The sequence below is a fragment of the Cibotium barometz genome, chromosome 7 (genome assembly GCF_041138505.1).
Source record: "Cibotium barometz isolate CiBa-2024 chromosome 7, ASM4113850v1, whole genome shotgun sequence".
Taxonomy (NCBI): Eukaryota; Viridiplantae; Streptophyta; class Polypodiopsida; order Cyatheales; family Cibotiaceae; genus Cibotium; species Cibotium barometz.
The window spans coordinates 19,220,990-19,245,854 of record NC_141052.1 but is presented as its reverse complement, the minus strand read 5'-3'; positions in this window follow the sequence as shown (position 1 = coordinate 19,245,854).

Genomic DNA, 24,865 nt, shown 5'->3' with positions numbered 1-24,865 from the left:
TCGAACATCAAGGATTTCTTCAGGTTGGAGTTCCATCTGCCCTTGGGTTGAAGAAGTTAAGATTTCATCAAGCACATGATTCGGGCTTGGTACATACTTTTTAAGAAGGCTGACATGAAATACATTATGCACTTTGAGATGAGGAGGCAGAAGAAGCTAGCTTTTCTTCACAAACATGTAGGTTTTGATGAAACCTAGATGTCCTGCAAATAAGGCTGTCATGGGCTTCATTCACAATCTGACCCTTAGTTCCCTCATCATTGGGAATGCATAGCCTGCAATTATAATACATAATTCCACCATCCAGGCTATACCCTTGAACTCCGTTCAACTCCTGTGGAGTTTTGCTTTCCTGCGTAAGTGGGATAGCAATAGGGCCAAAGAATCTATCCTGCATGATCTTCTCTCTTGCTTCAATAATCAAGGGATTTGACACTACAGTAATTGTAATAAGCAAGGATTTGACACTACAATAATCAAGGGATTTGACACTACAGTAATTGTAATAAGCAAGGAGGCTTTTCTGCTGAGGGCCTGGGCGGTACTTGATTTCAAAATCAAATTCTTGCAGGGTCTACATCCACCTTCTTTAGCGCATGTTGAGATCCTTCTGAGTGAAGATCCACTTTAAGCTCTGATGATCTGTCATCAAAGTTAATCTTTGACCCAGTAGGTAATGTCTCCAGCAACTTCAGGGCATAAACTGTTGAAAGTAGTTCTAGGTCATGGACAGCATAATTCCTCTCATGCGTTCTAAGTTTTTGGGATTCATAGGCCACTGCATGACCTTCCTACATAAGTGCACCTCCCAGGGCAAAACCACTAGCATCAGCTACTACTACCTCAAAGGGTAGAGAGAAATCTCACAGCTTGAGAATAGGATTGGTTACCAAGGTGGTCTTCAGCCTATCAAAAGCACTCTGGCACCTGGCAGACCATTGAAACGAAATATTCTTCTTGAGAAGATTTGTTAGGGGGGAAGCTATGAGAGCATACTTTGGTATAAAAATTCTATACCAACCAGTCAATCCCAAGAATCCTTTGACTTCTTTCATTGTCTTTCGTTTAGGCCAATCTATGACTACTTGGACTTTTGTGGAATCTGAAGAAATTCCATCTTTTGATACCAGAAAGCCTAAGTATTCAACAAGGTCAGCAGAGAAAGTGCATTTGCTCTTTTTTGCAAAGAGTTGGTGCTTCCTTAGAATCTCAAGAACTCATCAAAGAAAACAAGAACAAAATCATCCAAGTATTCTCTGAGAATGTCCTACATTAATCGATTGAATGTAGCTAGGGCATTTGTCAATCCAAACGGCATGATAGTGAATTCATAATGCCCATATCGAGTATTGATGGCTGTCTTCGGGATATCTAGCTCATGAATCTTGATCTAATGATACCCTTATTTGAGATCTATCTTTGTGAAGATCTGGGCTCCACTTAGCTTGTCCACAAGCTCATCAATTCTAGGGATAGGATACTTATTCTTAACTGTCAGCTGATTGAGACCTCTATAGTCCACACAGAGTCTTAGTGTTCCATCTTTCTTTTTTTGAAAGAGAACTGGCGCACCCCAAGGTGAAACACTGGGTCTTACAAACCCTTGTTCTAATAGCTGTCTAAGCTATTCCTTGAGTTTGATGGCTTCAGGAACTGGCATTTTGTACATGCGCAAGGCTACTGTTGGCTGAGCTCCGGGGGTTAATTCTATCACATGATCTACTTCTCGAATTGGAGGCATCTTTGTTAGCTCTGCTGGGAATAAATCATCATAAGCACTTAACCATTCATGTTTTTTAGCTTTTAACTTTAAGTCTACCGGATTCATTTTGACAAGATAAATGCGGTGCTTCTTTCTAAGTCCTTTTAGTAACTTAGAAGCTTTGCAGGCTTGGGGATCCTGAAATTCTGGTTCCTTGAACTTTGTTTCCGTGAAGGTCACAAAAGGAAATGGTTCCATTATGATAGTGAATGTCAGCTTGATTTTTATGGAGCCAATCCATTCCAAGGATCCTGTTAAACTCCCAAAGGTATAACTCTGAACTAGCAGTCAGTTAAGTTCCCATCTAGATTGAACTGAATACGATCTGTCTCAAGGTGAGTAAAAAGAATCTTCCCACTTGCCAATTAAACTTGCATAGGTTTCCCTAGTTTTTGATCTAAGACTAGCTTACGCAAGCATCCACCCAGGGGAAATGAAAGAATGAGTACTGCCTGAATCAATCAAAAGTTTAAAAGGCTTATCTTGATACTTAACTGGAGTATGAATGATGGAGAATTGGCAATTTGGCCCTTGGTTTTCAATTGCAGCATAAATCTGTCCTCTTTCCTCTTCCACTACTGCAATTGTGATTGCTCTGGCTGCTGCAGTCTGAGACGAAACTCTTTCTCTTTGGTTGCCCCAATTTTGGGAAGGAGCTCTAAGGCTACTATGGACAAAGGCAGATGGCTGAGCTTGAGTTCTCATGGGATTTCTCTGATTTGGGCGAGATGGACCCTGATTTGATTGATAGGAAGGGGTTGGTCTTTACACTCTTGGTCCTTGACTTCCCTGTCCCCTTGTTGACATGGCAAGAGTCGGGCAGCAGTCTTTCAGTTGGTGACAAAAACCCTGAAAGAAAGTAACTGGGGTGGGTTAAAAATGAAAGAAAGTAACTGGGGTGGGTTAAAAATGAAAGAAAGTAACTGGGGTGGGTTAGTCCCTCACCAAGGGAGTGGCTCATGAAGGAGTCACCACTTAGCATCTCACGGGAGAAGCTCACCATTGATTCTTGGAATAGATAACATTATCATGAATGAGCCATAATCCCATTTACATTGGTATTTATACTCCACCCAAGAGTTCACACCTACTTACTAGTTGTCCATGGCCTTGGGCCCATAATTCTTTCTTACAAACCATCCCTTCCCCAATGGTTTCGTCCTCGAAACCTCAAATGAATACCCCAAATTCGGAGAAGAATGTTCCATGTGGCTGAATTTACACCAACCCATATTGCTCTATCAATGCTTCATATCCCTCCAATGCTGAAATAGGTTGCCATGAAGCTTCTTCCTTAGGTAAACCTTTCCATTGAACAAGATACTCCACCAAGGTACGAGTGCGAAGTACCTTTTTCCTTGTACTACCCAAGATAGCTTCTGGAATGTATTCAATCATTCCCTCTTCATTCATTGGAGGTAACTCATCAACCATTTGATCGATCATACCCACATATCCTTTCAAGTGAGAGACATGAAACACATCATGAATCTTTGTTGTAGATGGAAGTAAGAGTTGATATGCAGCCTCCCCAACTCTTCGTATCACTTGATAAGGACCATAATAGCGATGAGCTAGCTTGGTGTTGGTGCTTCCCTTCAAAGACGCATATCTTGACTTTGGTATTCTCAAAAGAACCCAATCTCCCACTTTGAATTCCAATGGTCTTCGATGAACATTGGCATATTGTCTCATTTTCTCTTGTGCAACCTTCAAATTACTTTTGCATTGTTGCAAAAAAGCTTGCATCCTTTCAGCTTCCTCCTTGGCATTATGGTTAGAAGTCTCATATGTACCCACCAACATAGGCAAATTGACCTTGTAACCATATAAAGCCTCAAAGGGTGACATGCCAATGCTCACATGATATGTTGAGTTGTAAGCAAACTCAGCCAAAGGTAACCAATCATCCCATGTGCTTTGAGTATCATGACAATAGTGGCGTAGATATGTTTCCACCCATTTGTTTACTCTTTCTGTTTGACCATCGGTTTCGGGATGATAGGCGGTGCTTGGAGTAAGCTTGGTTCCCATATATTCAAACAATGTTCTCCAAAAAGTGCTCATGAATTTGACATCGCGATCACTCACAATTTGTGACGGCATACCATGCAACTTGAAAACCCCATCAACAAATTGCTTGGCAACATTTTGGGCTGAATATGTGACCTTGGAAGGAATGAAATGGGCCACTTTGGTCAATCTATCCACCACAACATACAAGCTGTCCCACCCTTTCTTTGTGCGCGGAAGGTTAGTAATGAAATCCATTGATATATGACTCCATTTGCCTTCGGGAATGGGTAATGCCTGAAGCAAACCTCCTGGTTTATGTGTAGGATCCTTGTTCAATTGACATGACCGGCACCCACTTACATAAGCATGAATGCTCTTCCACATTCCCTTCCAAAAGAAACTTTTCCTTATTGCATCAAAGGTTTTGTAGACACCCAAATGACCAGCCATAGGAGTACAATGCATCTCTTCCATGATCTTCTTGATAAATGATGAAGTAGGAACCAAGTAGACTTTTCCTTTGTAGTAGAGGAGACCATTTTTCAGCTCATAATGGGGTAACTCTTCACATACACCTTGCTGTAATTTCTGCACTATTTGTGAGGTTTCTTCATCAAACAAGTACTCTTCTTGTATCTCCATGATCCAATCTTTATGCACCTCAGAAATAGCATACAATGAGCAGGCCCACATACGAGACAAGGAATCGGCAACCACATTTTCTTTGCCCTTTGTGTATGTGATTTCAAAATCATAGTTTTGTAGTGTTGCTACCCACCTTCTTTGCTTAGGAGACAAATTGGGTTGTGTGAGGAAATACTTCAGCACCCTATGATCACTTCTCACATAAAAATGACTCCCATATAAGTAATGGTGCCATTTCTTGATAGCATGGAGTATAGCAATCATCTCTTGCTCATACACATGGAGTTCTCTTTCTTTGTCATTCAGCTTTCTACTTTCATAAGCAATGACTCCATGGTCTTGGTAAAGTACCGCACCAATCCCTCTTCCACTTGCATCCGCCCTTATTGTGAAAGGTTTGGTGAAGTCTGGACATACCAAAATAGGTGCTGATGTGAGCATCTTCTTCATATCTTCAAAGCTTTTGTTGGCAATGGCATCCCAAAAGAAGGTTTCCTTCTTCAATTTATCTGTCATTGGGGCTGCAATTTCTGCATAGTCGGCAATAAAGCGCCTATAGAATGAAGATAACCCCAAAAATCCCCTCAATTTACAGGGGAAGATGCTCGACATCTTGAGAGGCTTGGGAGGAATCTTACAAAAGAGCTTCAGAGTGAAAATTGATGTTTTGGTTGTCAAGGTTTTGGACACCAGCTCAAGGATTACCCAAATCCTTCTATGACAATGGGCCATGGAAGCCAAGGTCCAAGAATGCCGAGACCGACCCCTTTGTATGCATCGAATCAAGGTCCCTCTCGCCAAAATTAGGGCAACCTGAGAAGAGTGCCAACTCAGCCTCCTGGAGCTTCAGAGTAGTCTTAGAACCCCCTCCCAGAATTGGGGAAGCTAGAGAGAGAGAGTCCTGCCCCTAGACAGCAAAACAGCCAAAGCAGTCACAATAGCTGATGTAGTGGAGGAAGAAAGAGGACACATTTATGCCGCCATTGAACATCAAGGGCAGAATTGTCAGTTCTTAGTTCTTCAAACTCCAACAGAATACAAGGGTAAGCACTTTAAGCTTTTGATTGATTCAAGCAGTACACATTCTTTTATTTCCCCTAGAGATGCTTGCGCAAGTTAGTCCTAGATTAGAAAATAGGGAAACCTATGCAAGTAGCATTGGCCAATGGGAAGATTCTTTTCACACACCATGAGACAGACTGCATTCAGTTTAATCTAGATGGAAATGCGACAGATTACCATTTCAGAGTCTTACCCTTGGGAATCTATGACGGAATCCTTGGAATGGATTCGCTCCACAAAAATCAGGCGGCTAACATTCACTGTCACAATGGAACCATCTCGTTCCTAGACCTTCACGGGAATCAAGTTCAAGGAACTGGATGTTTTGGATCCCCAGTTTTGCAGTTAGAGTAAAAGCTTCTAAATTGCTGAAGGGACTCAGAAAGAAGCAAACTGTCTATGTTGTTAAAATGAATCCAGTAGACAAAAAATGCAAGGCTAAGGAACCAGAATGGCTAATTGAGTATGTTGATGTATTCCGAGAAAAGATGACTGAATTACATCACATCCATTTCACATCACATCTCATTCATTCACATCCATCACATCACATTCATTCATATCCATCACATTCATTCACATCTATCACATTCATTCACATCTATCCCGATTCACATCTCATCCATTCACATCACATCTCATTCATTCACATCTATCTCGATTCACATCACTTCACATCTCATTCACATCACATATCATCCATTCACATCTATCCCAATTTACATAACATCTCACCACATCCGTATCATCCATTCACATATATCCCAAAATACATCACATCCACATCATGTCTTGTTCATACACATCTCATCTCATTCATCCACATCCATCCAATTGTTCACATGTACAACTACCCACATCTATCCATACATTCACATTTATCACCTCACATCCACATATATTCATGTCAAATCACATCTCTTTACATCACATCACATTCTTTCACATACACATACACATCCACATCCATTCTTTATATCCACATCCATTCTTTACATACACATTCACCTCCCATATCATTCATTTACATCTATTCCCATGACATCAAGTCTCATTCACTCACATCCCGTTTCACATCACATTACATCTCATCCATTCATTCATTCACATCTATCTGATTCACATCACATTACATCTCATCCATTCATTCACATCTATCTGATTCACATCACATATCATCACATCTATTTTTCTATGCAAGTTTTCAGTTTGATTTTCTTTTGAATACAAGGAGTATTTCTTGAATCAGTATCCCCAAAACTTCTTGATCGGAATTTCGAATTTCATACCAGAATTCCTTGAATTTTATAACCTTGATCCACATATCAATTTGAAGGGTCTCAAACTTAGTTTCAGATTTGGCAGGAGTTTTGAGTGTATTTTTCTAAACTGGTCACACCTTCTTTCCTCAAAAGTGACAAAAGAGTTTGGTCTTGGTCATAGTTTGATTCAAGGTTCGGTGGAATAAGATTTTTCCTAATCTATCTTTCTCAAAAAGGTTTGATAATTCACTTACTATTTTATTGAATTTGAATTCTCTTTTTACAATCCGTGTGGATATAAAACGATAGAAATTTCTCTCTTAGAGTATTTAATTATTCATTTATCAAATACTCATAAAATTTAAACATAGAATTTAAGAGAATTCTAATTTTGATATAAAAATTCTTTATGCATCTATTTATGCATAAAAATCAACTTCAGTGGGAATAACTCTTTTATAAAGAAATCCTTTTATGCATCTATTTATGCATAAAATCAAATTTAATAGGAATAACACTTTTAAAATAAAAAGAATTTCTTTATGCATCTATTTATGCATAAAAATCATTTTATACTCCTTTATGCATCTTTCTATGCATAAAAATCAAATTTAATAAGAATAATAATTTTGTAATTTAAAAAAATTCTTTTTTACATCTTTCTATACATAAAAATCAATTTTAATGAGAATAACACTTTTGTAGTTAAAAAAATTCCTTTATGCATCTTTCTATGCATAAAAATCAAATTTAATGAGAATAACACTTTTTGTAATAAAAAAATTCCTTTATGCATTTTTCTATGCATAAAAATCAAATTTAATGAGAATAACACTTTTGTAATTAAACAAATTCCTTTCTGCATCTTTCTATGCATAAAAATCAAATTTATGAGAATAACACTTTTTGTTTAAAAAAATCCTTTATCCATCTTTCTATGCATAGAAATCAAATTTAATGAGAATAACTCTTTTGTGAAAAAAATTCCTTTATGCATCTTTCTATGCATAAAAATCAAATTTAATGAGAATAACACTTTTGTAATAAAAAAATCCTTTATGCATAAAAATTAAATCTAATAATTAATATCAATAATATCCATTCATATGTACATGGAGTAATTTGAATATTTCTTTTAGATGCAAAAATGGTGGGAATTACTCTTTTGGATTAACATAAAAACAAACTTTCTTTTCCACAAGTTTGTGGAAAATTTTTCCATAACCTCCTTTGCATGGCTGACCATTTCTCATTTTTATCATTCTTTATTTAACTTAATTTAACCCAAATTAGATTTTTAGAACTCTAATCTACACAATTCTCTAAATTCAAGGAAGTAAACAATAAAAAGAGTTTAATTAATCCTTTAGTTAATCTTTCTAGGATTGAGAAAGGTTAGAATGTAAAGAGAAGAAGGGGGTGGCATTTTTTTTATCAAAGGCATAGCATTTGAATTTAATTCAACATCTGTAAAACATAAAAATTAAGAAAACCATAGTTTTTTCATTAAACAAGTAAGAAAATCAACTTACATAGATTTTGTAAATAATCTCTCCTTTGGCTTGAGGGATTGAGGGTTCTACTCTTGTTTGAAGCAAGAGTGGCCACCAATTCACTTTGGAGAGGATTAGGCAAATTGAATTATTGAAAATATCAATGGAGATGGCTCAGGACAGGAGCAGAGTAATAGTGCATAAATAATATTAAGTTTTTTCAAAGGGCGAGGCTTCTATTTATAGGAAAAAGTGAGCCTCTAACCAAGCAAACTAATTCTAGAATTTTTCAGATCCGTTTGGTCAATTTTTGACCATTTTTGGGTCAGTTCAACTTACTTTTTGGATCTAGTTTTGAAATAGGAGAGAGGAGAGATGAAAATATCTCATTTTATTGATTAAAAATTGGGGGTAATGATGAGAAAAAGGTGCCTACTTCATGAGGGGAGATCCCCACACTGAGGTGTCAAAATTTATTTATTTTATTATTTTCTTTGGTCCTTAGTCCACTCTTCATCTTATGTGAGCATTTACTCATTTTTGGGGGGTTTTTCTTTTATTCTTCAATTTATCTCCTCCCCACATTTGGATTAATCTTATTAGTCCATAGGAACCTTAATTCAACCATAATTTAAAAATTTCTGAAAATCTGGACCCTTAGGCTAAGGTCCTTTATACCTATTCTCAATTAATTTCAATTTCACATTGGAAAGTTCTTTTTGAATTTTTGTTTCAGGGGAAATCATTTTGGACACTAGGAGGATTTTTATATCCAAAAATATCTCAATTTTGAATCACCTTCCTCTAGACATTTTCTCTCTCCAGGTCAAAACAGGGTAAAACAGGATCTTTCTTTTATTTATGAGAGGGGAATAATTATAAGATCAAAAGGGGAGGTTCTCACACCTGCACACCTTAAAAGCTGGGGGGAGGAATCTTACAAGTAAAGTGGAAGTTCTTCCCTCTAGAAGACGCCACTTGGGAGAAAGAAGAAGAATTGGGCGAAAGATTACCCCCACTTTGCGAGATGAGGACATCTCGCGTTTTTCAAGTGGGAGAGGATGTAAGATTCCTCCTCACAGCCTGAATAATGAATAAGCTTTACTTCAATCCCCTATAATCATTCCCTATTTTTTAATACAAGAAAATATTATTTTTCCTTGTTTTTGTCCCTTGTTTTTGTCTAGAGAGAAGAAAAATTTTAGAGAGAAGTAATTTAATATTGAGATATTTTTTTGATAAACAAATTCTCCTAATATCAAAAACATATTTCCCTGAAACAAAAGTTCAAAACAAATTCTCTAAGGTGCATTAGGAATCAATTAAAATGAATTTAAAGACCTTAGCCTAAGGGTCAAGCTTTTCTGAAATTTTTGGATTATGGTCCAATTAAGGTTTCTATGGGCCAATAAGATTAATCCAAGTGTTGGGATGAGATAAATCCAATGAATGAAAGAAAATACCCAAAAATGAGTAAATTCTCACATAGGATGAAGAGTTGACTGAGTACAAGGTATACTAGTTAAAAATTATGAAATATTACTAAAAAAATGAGATATTTTGAAAAGGAATGATGAATTTTTGACACCTTGGTAAGGAGGGGGAGACCTTTGAGGTAGGCACCTCTTTCACATGTGGGGAGGGGTTTAATTCAAAAATATTAAGATATTTTTATCTCTCCTCTCCCCCCCCGAATCAAACTAGATCAATGGGAGTTAAAATGGTCCAAATCTTGTCCAAATTCAACCGAACTTTAGTTGGAAAATTCTAGAACTTAGTTGGACTCAGTTAGTGTCTCCCTCACTTATAAATAGACCCTCATTTTTTTGTATTCTCATCTGTGAACTAGACCATGCCAGTATTACATTAAAATAAGCATATTTTCTATTATTCCTTAAAAATCCTCTACATTTTGGAGAGATTAGAGCTTCTCTCTCTCTTCAACCATCCTTGGAGCTTTCCTCTCAACACACTAACCAATTGATTGGTTGGGGGCTTCCTTCTAAGATAGAGAAGCAAGCAAATCAAGAGGTAAGATGTAATTTCATGGTTTTTTCTCTAATATTCTCAATGTTTTCACTTCTTAACCCCTCTCAAGCTTGAGAAGTTTCAAATGAATGGTTTTTCAATGCAAATTAAGCTTTCTAAAGAATTCTAATGATTAATCATAAAAAAGTTTACATTTATGCTTAATTAGGATGCTTTTTATGTATATCTCTCTCTCCCTAGAAAAATGGTCATTCCTATGACAAATTCTTAGTCAAATTATGCTTCTCATTGATAAATTCTCAATTCAAAGATCAAACTCTATGCTAATTAAGGTAGAGGTTAGAAAATGGATTTGTAATGCTTATATGCTAATAAAATTATGATAAATCTATGATTAATTCCATAAATTGGATAAAGGTCCAAATGATAGTTATTCTATCATAAAAGTATTACAAAGTCTTATTCTTTCAAAATTTATTGAAAATTATCAGTTATAGGAGTGGAGCTATGGCAAAATTTTTAGAAATAAATACATAAATCATTTTCATGCATAATGTGAAAAGAGGACTTCCTACAATATTCTAGGATTAGTCATCCTATGCTAAAAGAATAATTTTCATCACATCCATGGAAAATTAATTTTTAATGTTTATGCATAAATAATTAATTAGAGAAAAAGAGAAACTTTTAGTAATTTCATTTTTATGCAAAAAGAGGAATTCCCATGATAGTGGAGATCCATGCATTTCAATGGAGAAAGAGAAAATTTTGTATATTAAAATAATGAATATTTTTTTTTAAATTAAAGAGAAATTTCAGATAAATTATTTTATGAATGAATAAATTTAAATGATGAAAGAGGAACTCCCATCATATTTGGAATTTAATCATATAAATGGTAAAAGATGAATTCTTGTCATATTTAAGTTAATGGATATTTTTATTTAATTTTATGAGAAATTTTAGTTAAATTTATTTTTATGCATGAGAAAACTTAAATGATAAAAGAGGAATTCCCATCAGATTTGGAATTCAATCATTTAAATAGTAAAAGTGGAATTCTTGGTATATTTGGAGTAATGCATAATTTTATTTAATTTAAAGAGAAATTCTAGATAAATTCAATTTATGATAAAAGAGGAATTCCCATGACGATTGGAATCCAATCATTAAATGAGGAAAAGAGGAATTTTTAGCTTATTCAAAAAAATGGATAATTGTATTTAGTCAAAAGAAGAATTTTTAAGTAGAGAAAGTTTTGGATTAATTTTTGGTGACAAAAGAGAAATTTTCACCATAATTCCACCTAGGGAATTAAGATTGAGAAATTAAATGGTAGAAAGAATATCTTTGGATATAAATCACCAAATTGGTGTTTACCCAAAATTAGATTAAATGGAAGAAGAGTATTTTCATCAAAATCCGATATTCTCATACAAAACCATTTCTTAATCTATAATGGTTAAGAAGGAATGAAATTCACAATTTGGAATTTCCTTACGGTTAGAAGTTCAGTAGATGTTTATCTAAAGAAACTTCTTAGAGTCAAAGCTAGAACTAAACCGAATGATTTTGGTTAGACTACAACTATGAGAGGGAGGGTCAGTGAACTACTTGTCCATCTCTCGATCTGAATCAAGCAATAACTTCGTGTCCAGTTCTTAATATAAAGCGTAAGTAGATTGCTGTTGAATTAACCTAGTTTTTCCTTGATCGAAACCACCAAGAATCTAGTTGGACAGCTAGTCAAATGATGGGTAGATTAACTTGATGAAAGATCAAGGATTCTCATTATGAAATTGTGGATTAAGGAAAAAGGATTTTGTGAACCAATCTTAAACCGGAAATTTTACTTGCATAGAATCTCTCTTTTCAATTAATGGAAAGTTTCACGCTAGAATGCTAGAGAAAGCATTTGGTATGTGTTTAAACTAAGAAGTGACTCGTTTTTTGCAACAACTGGCGGGGAGTCGTCGAGGGACGTCGCTCGCGGCAAAGCGTGGCCTAAGTCTTGACTAACCTCGGTACGGTTAAAATGGCGCGCTTCCGGTACGATGGGTGAGGACCGACGAAGTGGTCCTTGAGTGAAGTGCTAGGACACCTAAGTAGGATCCTAGAGGGTTCTCACTAGGTGATGCATGGGCTCGCAGTTGTTTGCTAGGACACCCATGCGTGTGTCGAGGAAGATTCGGATGGCTTAAAAAGAATGACTTTTGTGAATCAAATTTTGATATTGGATCTCGTTGGTTGGCCAGCTAGACTTCAACGGAGAGTCCAGATGACATATTTTGTAATACAATGGACTTAGAATTTTGGTGGATGATGATCATTAATATTATGATTTTCATTGAAGGATTGTTTTAAAGACAGCCAAATCTGTTACAAATTGTAATTTCATATTGGGTGTGTACGTGGTATGCCTACCTTAATTTTTGCATGAAACGCCAGCTAGGGGGCCTTGAAACTCCTTTCCTCGGTACCCAGGTAAAACATAACCAAATCCTTATAAACGAATCCCACCAATACAATGGTCGGGCGGTTGGCTAACTAACCCATGCCATGGGCCGGTAGGCTAGATCGGGGGATTCCTGCGATACCATTAAGTTACGATTAGTTAGATTAAGTCCTCAGAAGATCCTTGTTCTGTGGGAGGGAATCTGCGGGCTGTGCCTCGTTAAAGGAGGAAAAAAGCGGTGATTCTATGGACCAAGTGAAAGTCTCTTCTTTGATCTAACCATGTGACTTCCGGTTCGGTCGGATTAGTTTGAATAGTTAAGACTTTGACCCGTTAGATTGATTCTCCAATTCAAAGATTTTCCCTGGAGGAATTGCCCGTGCCTTCCGGGCAAGGAAAGTTTTTTCGGGTTCGGTTTCGAAGGAACCACCGGACTAGTCTCTTGTGGTCCAGACATCCGTTGGGGGGCGAGGTCCCGAGTGTGGATCCCTGCCCCACGTGGGAGGCTGATGCTCCTTCCCTCATCAGCGCCCTCAGAGGGGGTATCGCGTAGGAGGGGCGGGGATCTCACATGCCGCCACGTGCTACCTAAGTATGCCGGTAGCTACCGGCTTGCATAGAGAGCACCGATAGCATGCAGGTAGCTGCATGTCGATAACTAGACATGCACCGGGGGGAGCTAGCGGCATGCAGCAGAATCACGCAATGCATACCTAAGTATGCTAGTATAGCTACCACATGCACCGAGAGCACCCAATGGGTGCTACCTAGGCAAGCACGTATGGATGATTCCTAAATATGCCGGTAGCTGACAGCATGCACTGCTAGCTCCCAATTCATGCACTGCTAGCTCCCAATGCATGCACTGCTAGCTCCCAATGCATGCCGGGTATGCTACCTAAGTATGTCGGTAGTAGCTCTCGGCATGCACCGAGAGCACCAAATGCATGTAGGTAGCTTGCAATACATGCCGATAACTAACGAGGACAGGTAGCTTCCATTATAGCTACCAACATCCACCGGGAGCTATGGCATGCATGCCGGGTACTACCTAAGTATGTTGGTAGCTATCGACATGCACTGAGAGCACCGAAGCATGCCGGGTGCTACCTAGGCAAAAAGGTATCTTTCAATGCATGCCGGATGCTACCTAAATATGCCGGTAGCTTCCGGCATGCACCGTGAGCTCCCAATGCATGCCAGGTGCTACCAAGGTATGCTAGTGGCCAACGGCATGCACCAAGAGCACACTGAATGCATGTAGGTAGCTTCCAATGCATGTTGATATTACGGACATGCACTGGGAGCTACCGGCATGCACTGGAGCACCCACCAATGCATGCTCGTCGGTGCTACCTAAGTATGCCAGTAGCTACTGACATGCACCAGGATCACCCAATGCATGCCATGTGCTACCTAGGCAAGCGGGTATCTCTAAATGCATCCAAGATGCTACTTAAGTATGGCAGTAGCTGTCGACATGCACCGAGAGCTCTCAATTCATGCCGAGTACTACCTAAGTTTGTCGGTAGCTACCGACATGCACCAGAAGCACCAAATGCATTTTGCATGCTACCTAAGTATGCCGGTAGCTACTGGCATGCACCAGGATCACCCAATGCATAATGCTGGGTGCTACCTAGGCAAGTGGGTATCTGTAAATGCATGCCGGGTGCTACCTAGGCAAGCGGGTATCTTTAAGATGCTACCTAAATATGCCTATAGCTGTTATGCCGGTAGCTACTGGCATGCACTGAGGTCACTGAATGCATGTGGGTAGCTTGCAATGGATGCAGATAAATGCCGACATGCACCAGCATGCACTAGATACTCGCTTAGTGCATGCCCACATGCATTCGGCGCTCTCTGTGCATGCTGGTAGTTAGCTACTGAGATACTTACGTAGCACCTAGTATCATGCACTTGGAGCTCTTGATGCATGCCAACAGCTACCGGCATGTTTAGAAAGCATACGGCACGCATTTTAAGGTACCTGCTTGCCTAGGTAGCACCCAGCATACATTGGGTGGCTCCTCATGAAAGCCATTAGCTATCGCCATACTTAGGTAGCATGCGGCATACTTAGGTAGTAACTGGCATGCATTGGGTGCTCCGGGCACATGCTAGTAGCTTCCAATGCATGTCGATAGTTATCGGCATGCATTGGAAGGTACCTGTCGATGCTGTCGGTGCTGCATGGCGAGTGCTTCCTGCATACTTAGGTAGTAGCACCCGGGAGCTCTCGGAGCATGCTAATAGCTACCGGCATATTTAGGTAGCCTCCAGCATGCATTTAAAGATACCCGCTTGCCTCCGACATACATTGGTGGCTGCTCTCAGTGCATGCGGTAGCTACGAGTGTACTTAGCTAGCACCCAACATGCATTGGGTCTCTGCAGTGCATGCTAGGAGCTCCCAGTGCATGTCGGCAGTTATCAGCATGCATCGGAAGCTACTTTCCATCGGTGCTCTCGGTGCCGATAGCTACTGGTATATTTAGGTAGCACCGAGCATGCATTGGGAGCATGCATTGGGAGCTCCCGGTGTGCATGTTGGGAGTTACCGGCATGGATTGGAAACTACCGGTGCACCTAGGTAACACCCACCTGCATTGGGTACTCTTGGGGTGTGCTAGTAGCTATTGGCAAATTTAGGTATCACGCAGCATGCATTGCGAGCTCCGAGTGCATGCTGGTAGCTCCCCGTGCATATCTGTAGTTACCAGCATGCATTTGAAGCTACCCGCATGCATTCGGTGCTCTCAGTGCATACCCATAGCTACCGACATACTTAGGTAGCACACCTGGCATGCATTGGGAGCTCCCGGTGCATGCCGACAACTACCGCCATATTTAGGTAGCATCTAGCATGCATTTAAAGATACTTGCTTGCCTGGTGCATGCCGATAGTTGTCGATGCAGTATAGTTAGCAAGATGCTATGGAAGCTACCTGCATGCATTTGGTACTCTCGGTGCATGCCAATAGCTACCGGTATACTTACATAGCACCTGGCATGCATTGGGAGCTCTTGGTGCATGCCGTGAGCTACAGGCATATTTATGTAGCATTCGGCATGAATTTAAAGATATCCCCTTGCCTAGGTAGCACCCGGTGCATTGGGTGATCTTGGTGCATGTTGGTAGCACCGGCATACTTAGGTAGCACCCGCACGCATTCAGTGCTCCAATGCATGCTGGTAGCTCCACCCGCACGCATTCTCAGTGCTCCAATGCATGCTGGTAGCTCCTCGTGCATGTTTGTAATTATCCACATCATACAGTGGAAGCTTCCCACATGCATTTGGAGCTCTCTGTTCATGGCACCAGCATACTTAGGTAGTCCTCAGCATGTATTAGGAGCTTCCGGTGCATGCCGAAAGCTACCGTCATATTTAGGTAGCATCCAGCATGCATTTAAAGAAACCAACTCGCCTAGGTAGCACCCGACATGCATGGGGTGATCTCGGTAGCACTCACTATGCACCGATAGCTACCGGCATACTTAGGTAGCACCCGACATGCATTGTGTGCTTCAGGTGCATGCTGCTAGCTCCCGGTGCATGTCCATAGTTATTCGCATGCATTAAAAGCTACCCACACATGCATTTGGTGCTCTTTGTGCATGCCGGTAGCTACCGACGCACTTAGGTAGCACCCGGCATGCATTGAGAGCTCCATGTGCATGCCAATAGATAGCTACTCGCATATTAAGGTAGCATCCTACATGCATTTAAATATACCAACTTGCCTAGGTACCTGGCATGCATTGGTGGGTGATCTTGGTGCATGCCGATTGCTACTAGCATACTTTTTTTTTTTGAAAGGAGACTTCTATTAAGTATGAAAATTTTTTACAAAATGGAGATTTCACACCAAGCAAGGTGGAGATCTCAACCAATCAGGAGTCCTGTGCTGCCACCAATAGGGTCCCGAAAAATGAGAGGATGTGAAAAAGATACCAATGTCCCACTCTCTCAAAAACTGGCCGTGCTTCCTCTCCGCAGCCCTCGAAGATCCGTGGATTTTGGCCGCCTTGTGAGATCCCACTTCCCCCTCTGCGCACCGGATTCCTAGTTGGTAATAGCGGAAGTAGCTTCCTCTTGCTCGAAGTAGGGTTTCCCACTTGGGGCCTCGCCCCGTAATGTCCGGGCACGAGACTAATTTGGTGATCATTCCGAAACCGAAATCGGGAAAATTTCCCTTTCTCAGAAAACGGGGATGATTCCACCTTTTTGAGTTTCTTAAGGAATTTTCTAACGGGGCCAATAGATTAAACTAACCTTAATCTGATTAGACTAGATAGAAGAAAAACTATTATAGACTTAACTTGAAGAAATCAATGGTTTTTTCCTAATTGAATCAGGCACAGCCGTTGATCTATTCATTTGAGAAGTCTTCAAGTTATTATTTAACTATTCGAGTTCTAAGCGTATTCCTATTGTTCAATTTCATTATTAAAACTCTACTGATTCTAGCCTAACCCCATCTGGCCCATGGGTTAGACACCACCCTACCACACTGGAATCGGTAGAGCCAAGCAATTACTCACCCACCCACCATAATTGAATGCCTTTCTTAACTTTAGCTTTAGAAAACACATACGCACACACTGCTCTTTTAAACTTGAACTTATAAAAGGATCCATTGAACAAATAGTTATTGATAGATATCATAACTCAAAATTTCCATCTAGTTCCTTGTTTCTCAAAAACAGGTATCACTTTGGACTCTCCGTCGAGACCAGCTGGTCAGCAAAGAGATCCAGTAACAGATTACAATATTTTTTTTCCATCATCATACATATATATCTTCCACGACATATGCATGGGTGTCCTAAGCACGGCGAGCCCGTGCATTGCCTGGTCAAAACCCTCCAGGATCCTCCTTAGGTGTCCTTGCACTTCACTCAGGGACCGCTTCATCGGCCCGGAACCATCGTACCAGAAGCACACCATTTTTCACCGAGGCTGGTCAAGACCTGCGCAGGTTTTTGCCACATAAGCCATCCTTTGAACACGCCCCGCCAGCTGTTGTTGCAACCGAACTTCCCTTAGAAAAACACATATACCAAATGCTCCCTCCATTCTGGCGTAAGACAGTTTTTTAAGAAAACAGGGTTTCTATGCAAGTTTTCAATTTTTATTTTCTTTTGAATACAATGAGTATATCTTAGATCCGTATCCAAGACTTCTAGATCGCAAGTCTGAATTCCAAACAGAATTCCTCGAATTCTGTAACCTTGATCCTCATATTAAAATTAAAGGGTCTCAACTTAGTTTCAGATTCGATGAGTGATTTTAAGTGTGTTTTTCTTGAACTGGTCACATCGTCTTTCCTTGAAACTGACGAAGGAGTTTGATCTTAGTCATAGCCTGATTCAGAATTTGAGTCTGGTAAGGTTCTTCCTCAACTATATTTCTCAAAAGGGGATGATATTTCAACTACTATTTTTTTGAATTTCATTCATTGAATATTTGCTTAACTGTTTTCTAAACTAATCACGAATTTCTATGAAGAATAAATTAATCTTTTATCTAAAATTCTGACTTTGATAGTTTTTTTTTCTGAGTTTTCTTATTACCATTCGAGTGAATATGAAACGATAGAGTTTTTCTCTCACAGAGTATTTACTTATTCATTTATCAATTATTCATGGAAATTAAACATATAATTAAAGAGAACTCTAATTTTGATATAAAAATCATTTATGCATAAATTCAATTTTGATGAAAGTAACACTTTTGTAATTAAAGAAATTCTTTTATGCATCATTTTATGCATAAAAATCAATTTTGATAAAAATAACATTTTTATAAAAAAATTCTTTTACGCATCACTTTATGCATAAAAATCAATATTGGTGAAAGTAACACTTTTATAAGAAATATTTCCAATATGCATCTTTCTATGCATAAAAATTAATTCTAATCAAATAACGCTTTCATAATAAGAATATTTCCAATATGCATCTTTCTATGCATAGAATTTAATTCTAATGAAAATAACGCTTTTATAATTAAAATATTTCCAATATGCATCTTTCTATGCATAGAAAATAATTCTAATGAAAATAACACTTTTATAATAAAAATATTTCCAATATGCATCTTTCTATGCATAGAAATTAATTCTAATGAAAATAATGCTTTTATAATAAAAATATTTTCAATATGCATCTTTCTATGCATAGAATGAAAATAACACATTTAGAATACACAAACGGAGGGGATTACTCTTTTTGAATAACATAAAGATAAAACTTATTTCCACAAAATTTAAGAAACTTTTGCCATAACCTCCTTTGTATGGCTGACCATTTCTCAATTTTTACATTCTAAATCTACTTAGAATTTACCCCAAGATGAATTAAAACACTCTAATTTAATCAATTTTCACTTCTAAAGAGCAATCAATAGGAAAAGTTTAACTTATTTTGTTTGTTTCTCATTTTAGGATAAAGAAAGGCTAAAATTCTTAATGAAGAGAAGGGGGGAAGCCTTTCCATCAAGGCATAACATCCAATTTCACATTAAAAAAAACAAGAAATCTGAAAACCATAGAAAAAAATTTTAAAAAAAATAGAATTTCTAACTTACATGGAGTTTTGTGACCTTTCCTTTGGCTTGAGGGATTGAGGGTTCTACTCTTTCTTGGATCAAGAGTGGCCATCAGTTTTTTGTTGAGGAATTAGTCAAAAACAAGTGAATTATCAATGTTTTTTGCTCTGGGGAGGAGTAGAGTAACAGTGCATAAAACACTATTAAACTTCTACAAAGGGGGAGGCTTCTACATATTTATAGGAAAAAATGAGCCTCTAACCAAGCAAACTGATTCTAGAATTTTCCAGATCTGTTTTGACCATTTTTGGGTCAGTTTAGTTCACTTTTTGGATCCAGTTTTGAATTAGAAGAGAGGAGAGATGAAATATCTAATTTTAATTATTTAAAATTGAAAAGCAATGATGAGAAAAAGGTGCCTACTTCATGAGGGGGAATCCCTATCCTGAGGTGTCAAAAATCAGTTTTTTAACTATTTTCCTTGGTCCTTAGTCCACTCTTCATCTTATGTGAACAGTAACTCATTTTTGGGGGGGTTTTCTTTTATTTTTCTTTTTATCTCCTCCCTACATTTGGATTAATCTTATTGGTCCATAGGAACCTTAATCTAAAATTTTTAGAAAATCTGGACCCTTAGGCTAAGGCCTTTTGAACATATTATAATTTATTTCTAATGCACCTTCTGAAATTCTTTTTGAACTTCTGTTTCGGGGGAATTTATTTTAATAAGAAGAGATATTTTTCCATCCAAAAATATCTGAAAATTGAATATTCTCTCTCTAGAATATTTTCTCTCTCTAGGTAAAAACAAGATCTTTTATTATTTTGAAGAGGGGATTGCTTACAGGGGAAGATACTGGATATCTTTAGAGCTAGGGAGGAATCTTACATTCTCCCCCACTTGAAAAATACGAGGTGCCCTCATCTTGCAAACAGGGGGTAGTCCTGCAATAGTTCGGGCTTCTTTCTCCCAGGTGGCATCTTCAAAAGGATAGAACTTCCAACTGACCAATAATTCTCTCAGAATTGTGTTCTTGAGAACCTTCTCTTGAACATCAAGGATTTCTTCAGGTTGGAGTTCTATCTTAGGTTGAAGAAGTTAAGATTTCATCTCATCAAGCACGTGATTTGGGCTTGGTACATACTTTTTAAGTAGGCTGACATGAAATACATTATGTACTTTGAGATGAGGAGGTGGGAGAAGCTCGTAGGCTAAGTCACCTACTTTCTTTGTAATCAGATATGGCCCACAATACGTGGGGTATAACTTCTTGTACTTCCCAAGAGATAGAAAACTTCTTTTGGGGTGTACTCGAATGAAGACCATATCTGCTTCTTTGAATTTTTGGTCTGTCCTCTTCTTATCTATCCTGGGTAACTTTTATATCTTTGCGAATTAACTGCATCTGCTGCTCCATGTTGTCAAGCATTTGTCTGGACATCTCGACCCTAATCAATGGGTCGGACCAAGTTAATGGAGTTAAGCAATCTTGTCCATACAGAGCTTTGAAAGGGCTCATCCTGATACTTCGGTGATAAGAAGCATTGTAGGCAAATTGGACTAGGTGCAGATACCTTAGCCACTTCTTGGGTTCCCTGCCCACCACAGCATGACCGAAGTATATCTTTGATTACTTGGTTTACCCTTTCTGTTTGACCGTCGGTCTCGGGGTGGTAAGCTGTGCTGAGATCCAAGAAAGTTCCAACTGCTTCGAAAAATGCAGTCCAGAATCTTGACATGAATTTGGGATCTCGATCACTTACTATTCTTTTGGGTAGGCCATGCAATTTGAAGATTTCATTGAGGAACACTCTGGCCACATCCACTGCAGTGTAGGTTTTCTTTTACTAGAATCAAATGGGAAACTTTGGTTAGTCTATCAACTACCACGAAGATGGAGTTGTAACCTGATTGCATTGAAGGTAATCCAGTAATAAAATCCATACTCATACATACCCACTTCATATGGGGGATGTCTAATGGATGTAACTTCCCAGGCATTTTTACTCTCTCGACTTTGACTTTCTAACATGTCAGACATTGACGTACATGATTAAGTACATCCTTTTTTAGACCAGGCCAAAAAAGCTTTTCTTTATAGACATGTAGGTCTTGATGAAACATGAATGTCCTACAATAAGGCTGTCATGGGCTTCATTCAGAATTTGACCCTTGGTCCCCTCATCATTGGGAATGCATATCCTGCAATTATAATACATAATTCTATCATCCAGGCTATACCCTTGAACTCGGTTCAACTCCTGTGGAGATTTGCTTTCCTGCATAAGTAGGGTAGCAATAGGGCCAAAGAATCTATCTTGCATGATATTCTCTCTTGCTTCAATAATCAAAGGATTTGACACTACAGTAATTGCAAGCAAGGAGTCTTTTTTGCTGAGGGCATCTGCTACCACATTTTCTTTGCGTGGGCGGTACTTGATTTCAAAATCAAATTCCTGCAGGGTCTGCATCCACCTTCTTTGGCACATGTTGAGATCCTTCTGAGTGAAGATCGACTTTAAGCTCTGATGATCTGTTCTCATCATCAAAGTGAATCTTTGACCCTCAGTAGGTAATGTCTCCACAACTTCAGGGCATATACTACCTGAAAGTAGCTCTAGGTCGTGGACAGCATAATTCCTCTTATGATTCTGAGTTTTTAGGATTCATAGGCCACTGCATAACCTTCCTACATGAGTGCATCTCCCATGGCAAAACCACTAGCACATCAGTTATTACTACCTCAAAGGGTAGAGAAAAATCTGGCAACTTCAGAACAAGATTGGTTACCAAGGCGATCTTCCGCTTATCAAAAGCACTCTGGCACCTGGCAGACCATTGAAATGGGGTATTCTTCTTGAGAAGATTAGTCAGGGGGGAAGCTATGAGAGCATACTTTGGTATAAAAATTCTATACCAACCAGTCAATCCCAAGAATCCCCTGACTTCTTTCACTATCTTTGGTTCAGGCCAATCTATGACTGCTTGGACTTTTGTAGAATCTGGAGAAATTCCATCTTTGGATACTAGAAAGCCCAAGTATTCAACATGGTCGACAGAGAAAGTGCATTGCTCTTTTTTACAAAGAGTTGGTGCTTCCTTAGAGTCTCAAGAACTTTTCGGACATGAGTTTCATGGTCAGTCGCATTCTTTGAGTAAATCAGAATATCATCAAAGAAAACAAGAACAAAATCATCCAAGTATTCTCTGAGAATGTCCTGCATTAGGCAATTGAATGTAGCTGGGGCATTTGTCAATGCAAATGGCATGATAGTGAATTTATAATGCCCATATAGCGAGTATTGATGGTGGCTGTCTTTGGGATATCTTGATCTGGTAATACCCTGATTTGAGATCTATCTTTGTGAAGATCTGGGCTCCATTTAGCCTGTCCAGAAGCTCATCAATTCTGGGGATAGGATATTTATTCTTAACTGTCAGCTGGTTGAGACCTCTGTAATCCACATAGAGTCTTAACGTTCCATCCTTCTTTTTCTGCAAGAGAACTGGCGCTCCCCAAGGTGAAACACTGGGTCTTACAAACCCTTGTTCTAACAGAGCTGTCAAAGCTCTTCCTTAAGCTCGATGGCTTCAGGAAGAACTGGCATTTTGTACGTGCGTTGGGCTACTGGCTGAGCTCCGGGGGTCAATTCTATCACATGATCTACTTCCCAAATCGGAGGCATCTCAGTTAGCTCTGCTGGGAATAAATCATCATATTCATGTAAGATTCCTCTCTCTGGGGCTTTTGAGGTGTAAGAACCTCCCCTTCTGATCTTAAAATTATTCCCCTCTCTAAAATAAAAGAAAGATAATGTTTTACCATGTTTTGGCCTAGAGAGAGAAAATATCTAGAGAGAGATAATTCAAAATTGAGATATTTTTTGATATGAAAATCCTCCTAGTGTCTAAAATGGTTTCCCCTGAAATAGATATCCAAAAAGAAATTTCCAATGTGCAATTGGAAATGAAATCAAGTAAAAAGAACCTTAGCCTAAGGGTCCAGATTTTTAAAAATTTTTGAATTAAGGTTCCTATGGACCAATTATATTAATCCAAATGTAGGGAGGAGATAAATGGAAGAATAAAAGAATACCCCAGAAATGAGTAAATTCTCACATAAGATGAAGAGTTGACTAAGGACAAGGTTATTAGTTTTAAAAAAAGAGATATTTAGAAGAAATGATGCATTTTTGACACCTCAGTGTGGGAAATTCCCCTCATGAAGGAGATACCTATTTCACATGTGTGGTTGAGTTTTAAACTCACAAATAATGAGATATTTTTATCTCTCCTCTCTCCAGCTTCAACTAGATCTAAAAAGTAAGCTAATCTGACCTAAAAATGGTCAAAAATTGACCAAACTGATCTGGAAAATTCTAGAATCAGCTTGCTTGGTTAGAGGCTCACTTTTTCCTATAAATGAAGCCTCCATCTTTGTAAATGGTTAATAGTGTTTTATGCACTATTACTCTACTCCTCCCAGAGCCAAAATAGTGAATTTATTGATAATTCATTTGTTTTTGACCATTTCCTCTTCAAAAGAATTGGTGGCCACTCTTGTTGCAAACAAGAGTAGATCCCTCAAACCGTCAACCCAAAGGAAAGCTCACAAACTCCTAGTAAGTTAGAAATTCTACTTTTTCTTATTCTATTTTATGGTTTTTTGATTTTTACTTTCTTTAAAATGAAAATGGATGTTATGCCTTGCTGGAAAGGCTTTCCCCCTTCTATTCATTATTGAATTTAGCCTTTCTTTATCCTAGATGTGTAATCAAATTGATGGAGTAAAACTTTTCATATTGTCTACTCTTAATTAAGTGAAAATTGATTAGATTAGAATGATTTAAATCATCTTGGATAATTTCTAGTAAATTTTAGAGTGAAAATTTTTAAAAATGGTCAGCCATACAAAGGAGGTTATGGCAAAATTTTCTTAAATTTGGTGAAGTAAGTTTTATCTTTTTATTATTCAAAAAGAGTAATTCCCACCTCTTGTGTATTCTAAAAGTGTTATTTTTATTCTATGCATAGAAAAATGCATATTAGAAATATTTTTATTATAAAAGTGTTATTTTCATTAGAATTAATTTCTATGCATAGAAAGATGCATATTGGGAATATTTTGATTATAAAAGTGTTACTTTCATCAAAACTGATTTTTATGCATAAATAGATGCATAAAAGAATTTTTTTATTATAAAAGTGTTACTTTCATTAAAATTGAATTTATGCATAAAAGAACTTTTTTAATTATAAAAGCATTACTTTCATATCAAGTTTTGATTTTATGCATAGAAATATGCATAAAGAAATTTATTTTTATTTCAAAAGAGTTATTCTCATTAATTTTGATTTTATGCATAGAAAGATGCATAAAGAAATTTATTTTTATTTCAAAAGAGTTATTCTCATTAATTTTGATTTTATGCATAGAAAGATGTATAAAGAAATTTATTTTTATTTCAAAAGACTTATTGTCATTAATTTTGATTTTATGCATAGAAAGATGCATAAAGAAATTTATTTTTATTTCAAAAGAGTTATTCTCATTAATTTTGATTTTATGCATAGAAAGATGTATAAAGAGTTATTCTCATCATTTGATTTTATGCATAGAAAG